At 40.8% G+C, this 12,500-nt stretch overlaps 1 protein-coding gene across 1 annotated transcript in view; it reads left to right on the top strand.

Moving 5' to 3' along the window:
• Positions 1 to 12,500, top strand: part of LOC143289515 (synaptotagmin-5-like) — a 116,103-nt gene that overhangs the window by 32,423 nt on the left and 71,180 nt on the right. The gene's annotated exons all lie outside the window — the stretch shown is intronic.

The raw sequence follows: 12,500 nt of genomic DNA on the forward strand, positions 1-12,500 counted from the left end.
TGTGTTCTTAAATGGGCAGAATTGTAAAAAGGCCTTTACTGCTCCCAATTCTTTATCCATTATAGATTCAGTCAATCAGTCTATCTTCTTCTTCTCCTCCTCCTCCTCCATTTATTTCTTCCAAAAGGCATGTTCCAAGAGGAGTACCACAGGGGTCAATTCTAGGCCCTCTCTTATTTTCCTTGTATATCAACGATCTACCTTTATCAATTCAACATGCAATCTGTGATTTATTTGCTGATGATACATCAATACAATATGCCAGTCACAATGTTGACGAAATTAGTTATCACCTGAATGCCAACATGAAATCTGTCGAAAACTGGTGTGATGCTAATGATATGGTCGTGCACCCTGAAAAGACAGAATGCATGTTAATTTGTCCTCGTCAGAAAAGACAGAACATAAAAGACGCACAACTTAACATAAAATATAAAGACAATACTATCAAACAAGTTACTAAGCATATACTATTAGGCATTACTATTGATCAAAATCTTTCGTGGCAGGAACATATTCATTGCCTCATAAAACAAGTATCATCTAGTGTATTCCAATTATCACAGATCAAACACTTTCTTGATAATCATTCTAGACGTGTGTTTTACTTTGCCTATATCCAGTCTCGCCTCAGCTATTGCTCGATTATTTGGGGTAAATGTCCTCCTTCTACATTAAAGCCACTTTGCTCTTTACAAAAACGTGCCATTAAGATGATTAACCATGTAAATACCACAGGTGGATCTGTGCACAATATGTACAAAGAACTTCAAATATTACCTGTTCATATACTTATTAGATATAACACATTGATTCTTATGCATAAAATTGTTCATAACGCATGCCCACAATATTTAAAATCGTTATTTTGTTTCCAGTTCCAACGTAATTCAGATAGAGCTATTGTCCCAAAGCCTAAAATTGATTTATTTAAGATGAGTCTCTCATTTAATGGAAGCATCGAATGGAACATGCTTCCAAAGACATGTCGTCAAATTCCAGCCATATCTCTCTTTAAAACTAAGATAAGAATATTTCTATTCGATACATTTGATTAGCCTACTCGCGGTCTTTTGCAAATGCTTGCTTGTACTCAGTCCACTAGCTGCCATGCCATGATGAATGAAAAATTGAATGTATGTGTATGTGTGAACAGTAAGTGCGTGTGTGTGTTTGTGTGTGTTTGAGTGTGTGGGCGTGAATGTGTACGTATGTCTTTGTTGCTTGTTTTATAATTGTGTGTGTGTGTGTGTGTGTGTGTGTGTGTGTGTGTGTGTGTGTGTGTAAGTACCTATGTACATGTAATGTACCAATTGTTCCAGTTTTTCATCGCTTTGTTACCTTTAATAGACTATTCAAGTTCCTATTCTTATTCGTCGTTCTTATTATTTTATTTTATTTCAGTTTATTTCTTTATTTTTATGTTTTGTGTCGTTCGTTCTTTATTTTTTATGTCGTTAAATGGGCAGAATTGTAAAAAGGCCTTTACTGTGCCTAATTCTTTACCCATTAAAGATTCAATCAATCAATCAATCAATCAACTGTGTGAAGAGTCAGTGAGGCGCTACACAGAACTGTCCACCAGATTCCCCCATCCCAGATCTGTGGTTTGTGAGTCAAAGCCTGGGTCTGTGCAAATGGTTTTCCTGTCCATTCTGCAGTGTTGTCAGTCCATCGTTTGTCTGTCTTCCCCTCCATCTCCCCTCCCTTCCTCCCTCCCTCCCTCCCTCAACAGTTCCTTGGAGAAATGCTTTCGCAAGGCCATTGGGTCTTGTTACGTGGTCATACTACAGTAGTTGTTTTTTTCCTTCTTCTTTTTTTTGTTTGTTTTGTTTTTGTTTTTTGTTGTTGTTTTTTTTTTTTTTGTTGACTCACTTGTGTAAACAAAGTGAGTCTATGTTTTAACCCGGTGTTCGGTTGTCTGTGTGTGTGTGTGTGTGTGTGTGTGTGTGTGTGTGTGTGTGTGTATGTGTGTCCGTGGTAAACTTTAACATTGACATTTTCTCTGCAACTACTTTGTCAGTTGACACCAAATTTGGCATAAAAATAAGAAAAATTCAGTTCTTTCCAGTCATCTTGTTTAAAACAATATTGCGCTTCTGGGATGGGCACAAAAAAATGAAGCCTAATTATATGCAAACTGCATTTACTGTTATATTTATATTTTTTGTATTCTCTAAACTTGGCACTTTGATATGATATTCTGACCCAACAACAAGAGCAGTCATTATTATCATTTTTTGTTCAAACAGGAACTTCTTTTGCTAAGCATGGAAGTTTTATTTATTTTGCAAACGTTTTGGTGCAGATAGTAAAAAAGGGAAATTACTCTGTAATGCTAGTGGAGTTAATTTGCTTTAAACTGATCTTTCTCATCTTAAACATTACATTTTGAAACAAGAGAGGCAAGGCCTTCAAGTCTCACTTGTGATGCACTTTTTAAAAAAAAATCCAAGCTTTTTATGTATTGAGTATAATTTAAAAATGTAATGTTTAAGATGAGAAAGATCAGTTTAAAGCAAACTAAGTTCCCCAGCAGAGTAATTTCCCTTGTTCTACTGTCTACACCAAAATGTTTGCAATAAATAAAACTTCCATGCTTAGCAAAAGAAGTTCCTGTTTGAACAAAAAATGATAATAATGACAGGTCTTTTGTTGGGTCGAATTTCAGATCAAAGTGCCAAGTTTAGAGAATACAAAAAATATAAATATAACAGTAAATGCATTATACTCAATACATAAATAGCTTGGATTTTTTTTTTTAAGTGTATCACAAGTGAGTCTTGAAGTCCTTGCGAGTCAAAGCCTGGGTCTGTGCAACTGGTTTTCCTGTCCATTCTGCAGTGTTGTCAGTCCATCGTTTGTCTGTCTTCCCCTCGATCTTTCCTCCCTCTCTCCATCAACAGTTCCTTGGAGAAATGCTTTCGCAAGGCCATTGGGTCTTGTTACGTGGTCATAATTATTACAGTAGTTGTTTTTTTCCTTTTTTTTTTTGTTTGTTTGTTTTTTTTTGTTGTTTTTTTCTTACCTGAAGTTAGCAGATCTTCATGAGATCCGGTTATGGCTTGATGGTTTGGGGCTTGTGTTCATTGTTGATGTGATCGGTGTATCTGATGCTTAACCCTTTCACCGCCAAGCTGGCGTTTATGCACAGGCATGGTAGAAGACCCATGTCACTGAAAGGTGACCATTCTTTGGTCTGTTATCCATGAACCTACTGCTCTTAATGTGCGGTGGTAGGATAAGGCCATATTTTCTATACATCGCAGGGGGAATCCTCAGCTATTCTTAGCCACTGTCTTTTCTGTGTTTATACCACAAGGGAATTTTGTAGTCTTAATTGACTGGCGGTGAAAGAGTTAATGTCTTGCGATAGTCATTCGGATGAGACGATAAACCGAGGTCCCGTGTGCAGCATGCACTTAGCGCACGTAAAAGAACCCCGGGCAACAAAAGGGTTGTTCCTGGTAAAATTCTGTACAAAAATCCACTTTGATAGGAAAAACAAATAAAATTGCACGGAGGAAAAAATACAAAAAAAGTGGGTGGCGCTGTAGTATAGCGACGCGCTCTTCCTGGGGAGAGCAGCCCGAATTTCACACAGAGAAATCTGTTGTGATAAAAAGAAATACAAATACAAACACTGCAGTAGTAGTTGTTGTTTTTTTCTTACCTGAAGTTAGCATATCTTCATGAGATCCAGTTATTGCTTGATGGTTTGGGACTTGTGTTCATTGCTGATGTGATCGGTGTATCTGATGTTTAGTGTCTTGCGACAACATCCCATTTTCCATGGCTTTGATATTAGTTCCAAACCCGCTGTGACTATTTATATCTCGTACGCTTACAGGATGATGTAACACACCAGTGCATGCAGGAATCTGATCTTGTGCTTCATGGAGATGTTGCTGTCCTTTTAAATAGGTTTCAGTCTGGACTGTGCTCATGTTGTCTTAACTAATTAAGTAATTATTATTATATTTATATAGCGCTGAATCTTGTGCAGAGACAAATCAAAGCGCTTTCGCACCAGTCATTCAAACGCATGCATAACTCTAAAACTGGAGAGAAAAAAACACAAAAAAAACAACCAAAAAAACAAAACACTGAAGACAAGGAAGAGGCAGGGAAGGGAGGCTATTTTGGGAAGAGGTCTTTTCTACACTTGAGAGGATTTCTGCTCTGGATCTTTTATTGTTCATGGATCCCAGGTAAGTGACCTGTCTGTTGAACAGTTCCTTGCTTCAGTCCTTGGACAGATTTGAATACCAGCTGTGGTGGGGAACTCTTATCATACTCCCTATGCGATTAAGACCATCTTGGGACTCTTGGCCATTTTTCCTTTCAACAAATCGTTGAGCGTATTCTATGTTTCATCTATATCTTTCATTGGAAAGTGTTTCTCTCCGAATGTGGTGGTTATTTGTGACTCGCGTGTTCAGGTATTTTCATAACAGGCTGATGGTCTTCTGAACAAACATTTCATTTCGTGACTACTTAGGTGCTTATGGTTTCTACTTTGTTTGGGAAAATTAAAGGCGTACTTTCACTAAATAGTTCAAAGAAAAAAAAAAAAGTTCATGAGCTTATTGCAAATGGCAAATATAGGCTCACTATACAAAGAAACAGAGAGACTTACACAATACATCCGATGCCGATTAGGACAAGAACAATTCTGCTCATTGTCCACCTTAATCAACATAAAGCCTACGTCTCAGTGTGTCGGGGCATGGAACCTATTGCTCAGTGACTCCCTGGACCAATTGTTCAGTTACTATCTGGACATGAAGCCTATTGCTAAGTATTTCTCATGATGTGAAACGTATTGCTCAGTGTCTGGGGAAACATGAAGCCTGTCGCTCAGGGTCTTCTCGGGATAAGTATGTTACCACAACGTACTGTGAGTCGGTACAGCGCTACACTGAGGCTTGGCTACAAAGCCTTTAAACGTAAACTTTAGAAAGTTAGCTTTTAGTTCAAGTCTCTCTCTTTTTCTTTGTCTCTGTTTTCAGTGTCCACGAGGGGTTAAACAAGGCTGTATGCTAAGCCCACAGCTGTTTTCCTTTTTCATCAATGAATTGGCAGTGGGGTTATCTAAGAAGAGTAGACATGAAATACAAATGATACCTGGCGCGACAGAATTGTTCTTAATGCTACTTGCTGATGATGTTGTTCTCTTGTCTGACACACCCATAGGGTTACAAAATCAATTAAATGCACTTGAGCAAGAAACAGACATAATACAACTAACAGTAAATCTCGATAAGACCAATATGATAGTTTTCCGCAATGCAGGTCATCTTTCGACTCATGAAAAATGGCGCTGTGGTGATAGGGAAATAAAAGTAACCAATACATATAAATATATTTAGGAATGTTATTCACAGCAAAATTGAGTTTGATGTCTGCGTGGGATGAAGGAAATAGAAAAGGGAAAAAAGGTGTCATCGAAATTATAAAATCACTCAGGAGACTGCGTTCGACTGACGCAAAGCTTTTCTTGAAACTTTTCGTCAACCAAATTGAACCAGCCTTGAACTATGGAGCGGAAATATGAGGATTCATGTCAAATAAGCAAATGGAAAAGGTACATACATTTGCAATAAAGCGCTCTCTTGGTGTTCCAGTGCACTCATCAAACACTAAAATGTATGGCGAAACCGGCAGGTACCCATTGCATATTAGATCAATTGTAAAATGCATAAAACATTGGCTCGACTGCCAACATCACGATTGTGTAGACAAGCATACGAGATGCTGCTACTGCAAGAGGAGAAGGGCAAACAGAACTGGGTATTCAACATCAAGAAAACACTAACGGAACATGGTTTCGGTCTTGTTTGGTTGTGCCAAGGAGTAGGGCACGAGAGCGGCTTTGTATCGGAACTTGAAAATAGACTTATAGATTGTTACAAACAAAACTGGCACGGAGAAATAGAAAGCAATGATAAGTATAAATGGTTCTATTCATTTAAATCAAATTTTCAAAAAGAGAAGTATATTAAGATTGTAACAAATAGATGGCACAAGATTTGCTTTGCGAAACTCAGATTGAGAGCGTAGTAACTTCTCCTTGTCCAATGTGTGGCGAAAGCCCAGAAGAAGGAAATCATTTCATATTTAACTGTAATAGATACGATGAACTACCAAAAATCTGTGCCCTTTTCAATACAGCTCCAGCGCAGAGCAAAGATTTGTTCGGAATAATGATGACAGAAAATGAAGATATGATAGGCTACTTTCACTCGCAAAATATGTATCTGAGGCAATAAATATACGGAAAACGTCCATCATCAGTCCAAATACTCATTAATCATTTAAAAATTAGTTGAGTTTTATGAGGGAAAAAACATAGATAAAAAAAAGAAGGGCTACATTTGGATGGTTAATTTCGACATTGTAATTATATATATGATGTGTTCGTACTGATATGATGATGTTTTGATGTTTAGGCATAAATAATTCTTTCATGATCTATATGTTCTTTAGTATGTGTTTGTATTGATATGATGTGTGTCGATGTTACATGCGTAAATATCTATTGTATGATTAAAATGTACTTTGTTTTCTGTGTACTGTCCAAACCTTGGAGACGAACGAATGAAAAAAGTCATATTACCTCCCTGTCAGATGTTCAGCGTTCGCTCTATCTCTGTCTCAGTCTCTGTCTGTCTGTCTGTCTGTCTGTCTGTCTCTCTCTCTCTCTCTCTCTGTATTTCTGTTTCCCTTTACTCTATCTTTCTGTTTCTCTGTCTTTATTGTTTTCTAAGCACCTATTGTTACAGCCTTTTCGACGCTGCCAGCACCGATACTTTTAAAGCCTTTTAGCATCTTCACTCGGGCAGTCTTTCTCCCAAGCATCCTAGCATGCTGGAATCGGATAATAGAAGAGTAGCAATGGCTGCTGCTGTTGTTGTCGTTGTTTTAACTCACTCAGTACGGCCAGTCCTCTCTTCTCCTCTACACAGACCCCTCGGATGTCCAGTGGGTGTCTGAATGACCCAACCTTTAGCTTCCGTCGTCAGAAGTGTGGTATTCTTTGTCAACATTCACGTCTTCAGTATAAGAGCCTTCCACTTGTAATATTTTGATGATGGCAATTTGGGTGAAACGCTGTTAACGTCGTCTCTTTCGCCGTTCGTATGGAGAGAGTTAAAGCATTATCCTTCTCGTTGTTGTTGTTTTGGTTAGTCGTTGTTTTCATTTCTACTGAGAGGAAGGTTTGCTGTAAATAGAGGAATATTTGGACACAAAAAACTGAATCCGCATTAGTCACCACAACAAACCTCTTCGTTGAATTTTCGAGTGAACCCTTGATATTTTGGACAACTAAAAAAAGAAATGGGATATCCAGAAGTGCATTCGTTCCAAGTTAATCCTCTGTTGTTCTCAGCTTCTACCTCGCTGTTCCTACACCTCCCTACTGCCCTCCCCTCCCCGCCACTTCACTTAGTTCAGAATCTTTTCAAAAGACGAATCATTTTACACTTCAGAAAAAAAAAAAATATTGACAGATTGGCAAATACATAGATATGATTGACAAATGCATGCATGCATACATACATACATGCATACATATGCACTTTTCTTTTGGAAAAAAAAGGATTGTCAGTTAGATAGATAGGTAAATAGATAAACTTCAGAATGCGCTTTTCTTGGAAAAAAAAGATTGTCAGTTAGATAGATACATACATACATACATACATACACTTCAGAATGCGCGTGACTTTTGAAGAAGAATGATTGTTAGATAGATAGATAGGAACGATATCTACCATTGTTTGACTGGGATCGTCTGCAGGCCACCTCTCAGTTCACAGTCCCCTATGTGCCCGTTCAGACATTGCACACAGATATTCTAGGTGACTGACATATTAAAGTGTGGTTTCGCCTTGAGTACATTTAATCAATACGGAAATATTGATATGGACATTCAGTCTTTGTCTCTGTGTCTGTCTGGGTCCTTCTGTCTGTCCCCGTCTCTCTTTCTCGTCACTACTTATTTTTACATTAAATACAAGAAAGTCATGTGAATGCGTTGTGTATATTTTTGCGTGTTTCAGTGTGGGTGGGTGGGTGGGTGTTATTTGCAGACAACCCTGTCGGAATATTCTGATATCCAAACTGTTGTGGGTTTTTTTGTTTGTTTGTTTGTTTTGTTTTGTTTTTTGATTAACTCTCTCCATACGAACGGCGAAAGAGACGACGTTAACAGCGTTTCACCCCAATTACCATCATCAAAATATTGCAAGCGGAAGGCTCTTATACTGAAGACGTGAATGTTGACAAAGAATACCATAATTCTGACGACGGAAGCTAAAGGTTGGGTCATTCAGACACCCACTGGACATCCGAGGGGTCTGTGTAGAGGAGAAGAGAGGACTGGCCGTACTGAGTGAGTTAACTATATTTCAGTATTATTGTCCATGATGTTGTCGTTGCGTTGTTGTTGTTGTTGTTGTTGTTTCCACTTTTCAAAGAACTCTACCGAAATATCCCGACAGGAGAGTCTTAGCTGAAGACGTCAGAGACAGCCCGCTACTAAAAATTATAAACGCGGAAGGTTTTTGGCCGTGCCTATTTTGGTGTCTTGGCAAGGGGGATGGATATTGAAAAGGCGGAGAGACAAAAACTGATTTGCAGGCAGAAACCAGAAACCCATTATCAGCCACACCAGTGATTCCAAGTCCATGCCCAGCATTTACCAAAGCACGCTGAGTATGTGATTTTACCAGCATCGCTGTCCATGGAAAAAAAGGATACCGCGATGTTTTGGCCACATGTGCATTACCCCATCCCACGGGACAAGAAAGCTGGTTTCAGATATACCCCACGTCACATCCTCCCCCCCCCACCCCCACCCCCCACCCCACCCCCAGCCCCTCCTCCTCAAACAAGAATCTCGCCAGGTCTTCCATTCGTTCCTGACTGCTTGGTGTTATCACTCATTCACCGCACACTGGAACACGAACAACTGGTGTCTTCCTTGCGAGGAAGAGACTGGAGTTTCCATGCTCTCTAGAAGAGTCGATGGTGACTCGAAGGAAGCAAGACAGCTGTTTTGGGCATTGCTGTTGGGTGATCTAACACTCGTTACAAGTATGACAGTGCCAGGGAGTCGTTTCTCGGGATTCCAGAAGATGAAGAGAGGTATGGGATGTTTCTCCAAAGATTTTGTTGTTGATGATGATGTTGTTGTTGTTGTCGTTGTTTCATTGGAATGAGATGGAAGTTACTTGAACTGGGCACATGGGTTTCTGACTCCGAAGAAAAGTATCATTTTTAACCTAAGCTGACTGCTATCACCACTACTTTATTCGTTTCTTCGAGATGCTATGAGAATGAATTATTTTATTCTTTTAATGTGCGTATGGTAACTGGAGAGTTGTTTGTTGTTGTTGTTGTTGTTTTTTCTGCCATGCCATCCTTTTCTGTGTTAGGAAATACAGAGGTGCAGAAACAGATGTAGATCTGCTATGAAAATACTGTGTACTGTGAAGACTGACAGTTGACTGCAGTGATGATGATGATGATGATGACGACGACGATGATGATGATGATGATGATGACGACGACGACGACGATGATGATGATGATGATGTTGTTGTTGTTGTTGCTGTTGATGATGATGATGATGACGATGATGATGATGATGATGATGATGATGATGATGGTGTGTGTGTGTGTGTGTGTGTGTGTGTGTGTGTGTGTGTGTGTGTGTGTGTGTGTGTAGTCACATTTTGCTGTGTGTGTGTGTAACATAGATGTAATGTTTTATGTTAACAAAGCGTTTTTATAAAGCACCTAAAGCAGATTTCTGGATAGTGTGCTATATAAGTATCCATTATTATTATTATTATTATTGTTATTATTATTATTATTATCGTTATCATTATTGTTATTGTGGTTGTTGCTGTTGTTGTTGCTGCTGTTGTTGTCATTATCATCATTATCAACATCATCATTGTTAGCCTTACCTCCACCATCAGTACCGCCATAATCATCACCACCATCACCATGAAGCACTCATTCAGTACACTCCACCCATCTGTACAGTTTCAGTTTCAGTAGCGCAAGGAGGCGTCACTGCGTTCGGACAAATCCATATACGCTACACCACATCTGCCAAGCAGATGCCTGACCAGCAGCGTAACCGAACGCGCTTAGTCAGGCCTTGAGGAAAAAAAATCTATACAGCAACATATATTATTAATACAATCAACACATGACACACACCTTTTCAAGGGTTAAAGCGAACAAATGAAATTACTCCTTAACCCGTTGACTGCTGAGGCTGGTTAAAACGACATCAGTGGGTCATGTGTCTGAGGTGCGGTCACTACTAACTCTCTGTGTACCTATGTAGGTGGCAGAATGGTCAAGACGCTCAGCTGCCAGTACAGAAAGTCCGTGAAGGTGCGGGTTCGAATCTCGCTCTCACCCTTTCTCCCACGTTTGACTGGAACATTGAACTGAGCGTCTAGTCATTCGGATGAGACGGTAAACCGAGGTCCCGTGTGCAGCACGCACTTGGCCCACTGAGAAAGAACCCGTGGCAACGCGAGTGTTGTCCTCTGGCAAAAATTCTGTTGAAAAAAAATCTACTCTTGATAGGTACACAGATATTTATAAGCATGCACTCAAGGCCTGACTAAGCGCGTTGGGTTATGCTGCTGGTCAGGCATCTGCCTGGCAGTTGTAGTGTAGTGCATATGGATTAGCGCGAACGCAATGACGCCTCCTTGAGAAACAGAAACTGGAACTGTGCTCTTGACAATTGTCACTGATGTTGCTGATCACACGCCACACAGCCCCCCCAAGAGAAAGAAGTCTGAACAAAGTATGTCAGGGATTCACGTACTTCCTCTTCCCCTTCCTACCCTCCTTCCTTTCCTCCTTCCTTCCTTCCTTCCTTCCTGGGCTGCAATCCCCACCACCTTCACTCTTATGTACGGGTGGGTTTGGGTTTGTAAGTGTCCTATGTGCGGGTGGGTTTGTAAGTGTCCTATGTGCGGGTGGGTTTGTACGTGTCTTATGTACGGGTGGGTTTGTACGTGTCTTATGTACGGGTGGATTTGTACGTGTCTTATGTTCGGGTAGGTTTGTACGTGTCTTATGTACGGGTGGGTTTGGGTTTGTACGTGTCTTATGTACGGGTGGGTTTGGGTTTGTACGTGTCCTATGTACGGGTGGGTTTGTATGTGTCTTATGTACGGGTGGGTTTGTATGTGTCTTATGTACGGGTGGGTTTGGGTTTGTACGTGTCCTATGTACGGGTGGGTTTGGGTTTGTACGTGTCTTATGTACGGGTGGGTTTGTACGTGTCTTATGTACGGGTGGGTTTGGGTTTGTACGTGTCCTATGCACGGGTGGGTTTGTAGGTGTGGGTTTGTATGTGTCTTATGTACGGGTGGGTTTGTACGTGTCCTATGCACGGGTGGGTTTGTAGGTGTCCTATGTACGGGTGGGTTTGAGTTTGTACGTGTCTTATGTGTGGGTGGGTTTGTATGTATCCTATGTACGGGTGGGTTTGGGTTTGTATGTGTCTTATGTACGGGTGGGTTTGTATGTGCCTTATGTACGGGTGGGTTTGTACGTGTCTTATGTGTGAGTGGGTTTGTATGTGTCTTATGTACGGGTGGGCTTGTACGTGTCCTATGTATGGGTGGGTTTGGGTTTGTACGTGTCTTATGTACGGGTGGGTTTGTACATGTGTCTTGTGTACGGGTGGGTTTGTACATGTCTTATGTACCGGTGGGTCTGGGTTTATACGTGTCCTATGCACGGGCAGGTTTGTACGTGTCCTATGTACGGGTGGGTTTGTATGTGTCCTATGTACGGGTGGGTTTGGGTTTGTACGTGTCTTATGTGTGGGTGGGTTTGTACGTGCAGGACCGTTTTTTTAACTCTGCCAGTTGACACGACGTCCTGTCCAGTCATCTGTCTCTTACCTCAGTGAGGTGAAGGCCCTTCACAGATGATATGAGCATACTTGTCCCTAGCAGTTATAGGGTTAGTTTAGAATATAGATAAAATGATGTATGTGCGTGCGTGCGTGCGTGCGTGCGTGTGTGTGTGTGTGTGTGTGTGTGTGTGAGTGTGTGAAGAGAGATAGAGAGAGAGAGAGAGAGAGAGAGAGAGAGAGAGAGAGAGAGGTGATGGCCTAGAGGTAACCCGTCAGCCTTGGAAGCGAGAGAATCTGAGCGCACTGGTTCGAATCCCGGCAGAGTCGCCAGTATTTTCTCCCCCTCCACTAGACATTGAGTGGTGGTCTGGACGCTAGTCATTCCAATGAGACGATAAACCGAGGTCCCGTGTGCAGCAAGCAACAAAAGGGTTGTCCCTGGCAAATTTCTGTAGAAAAATCCACTTCGATAGGAAAACACAAAAGAACTGCACGTAGGAAAATATACCCAAAATATGGGTGGCGCTCTCAGAGTGGCAACGCGCTCTTACTGGGGAGAGCAGCCCGAATTTCACACAGAAAAATATGTTGTGAC

This window comes from Babylonia areolata, chromosome 14, assembly GCF_041734735.1.
Source record: "Babylonia areolata isolate BAREFJ2019XMU chromosome 14, ASM4173473v1, whole genome shotgun sequence".
Classification (NCBI taxonomy): Eukaryota; Metazoa; Mollusca; class Gastropoda; order Neogastropoda; family Buccinidae; genus Babylonia; species Babylonia areolata.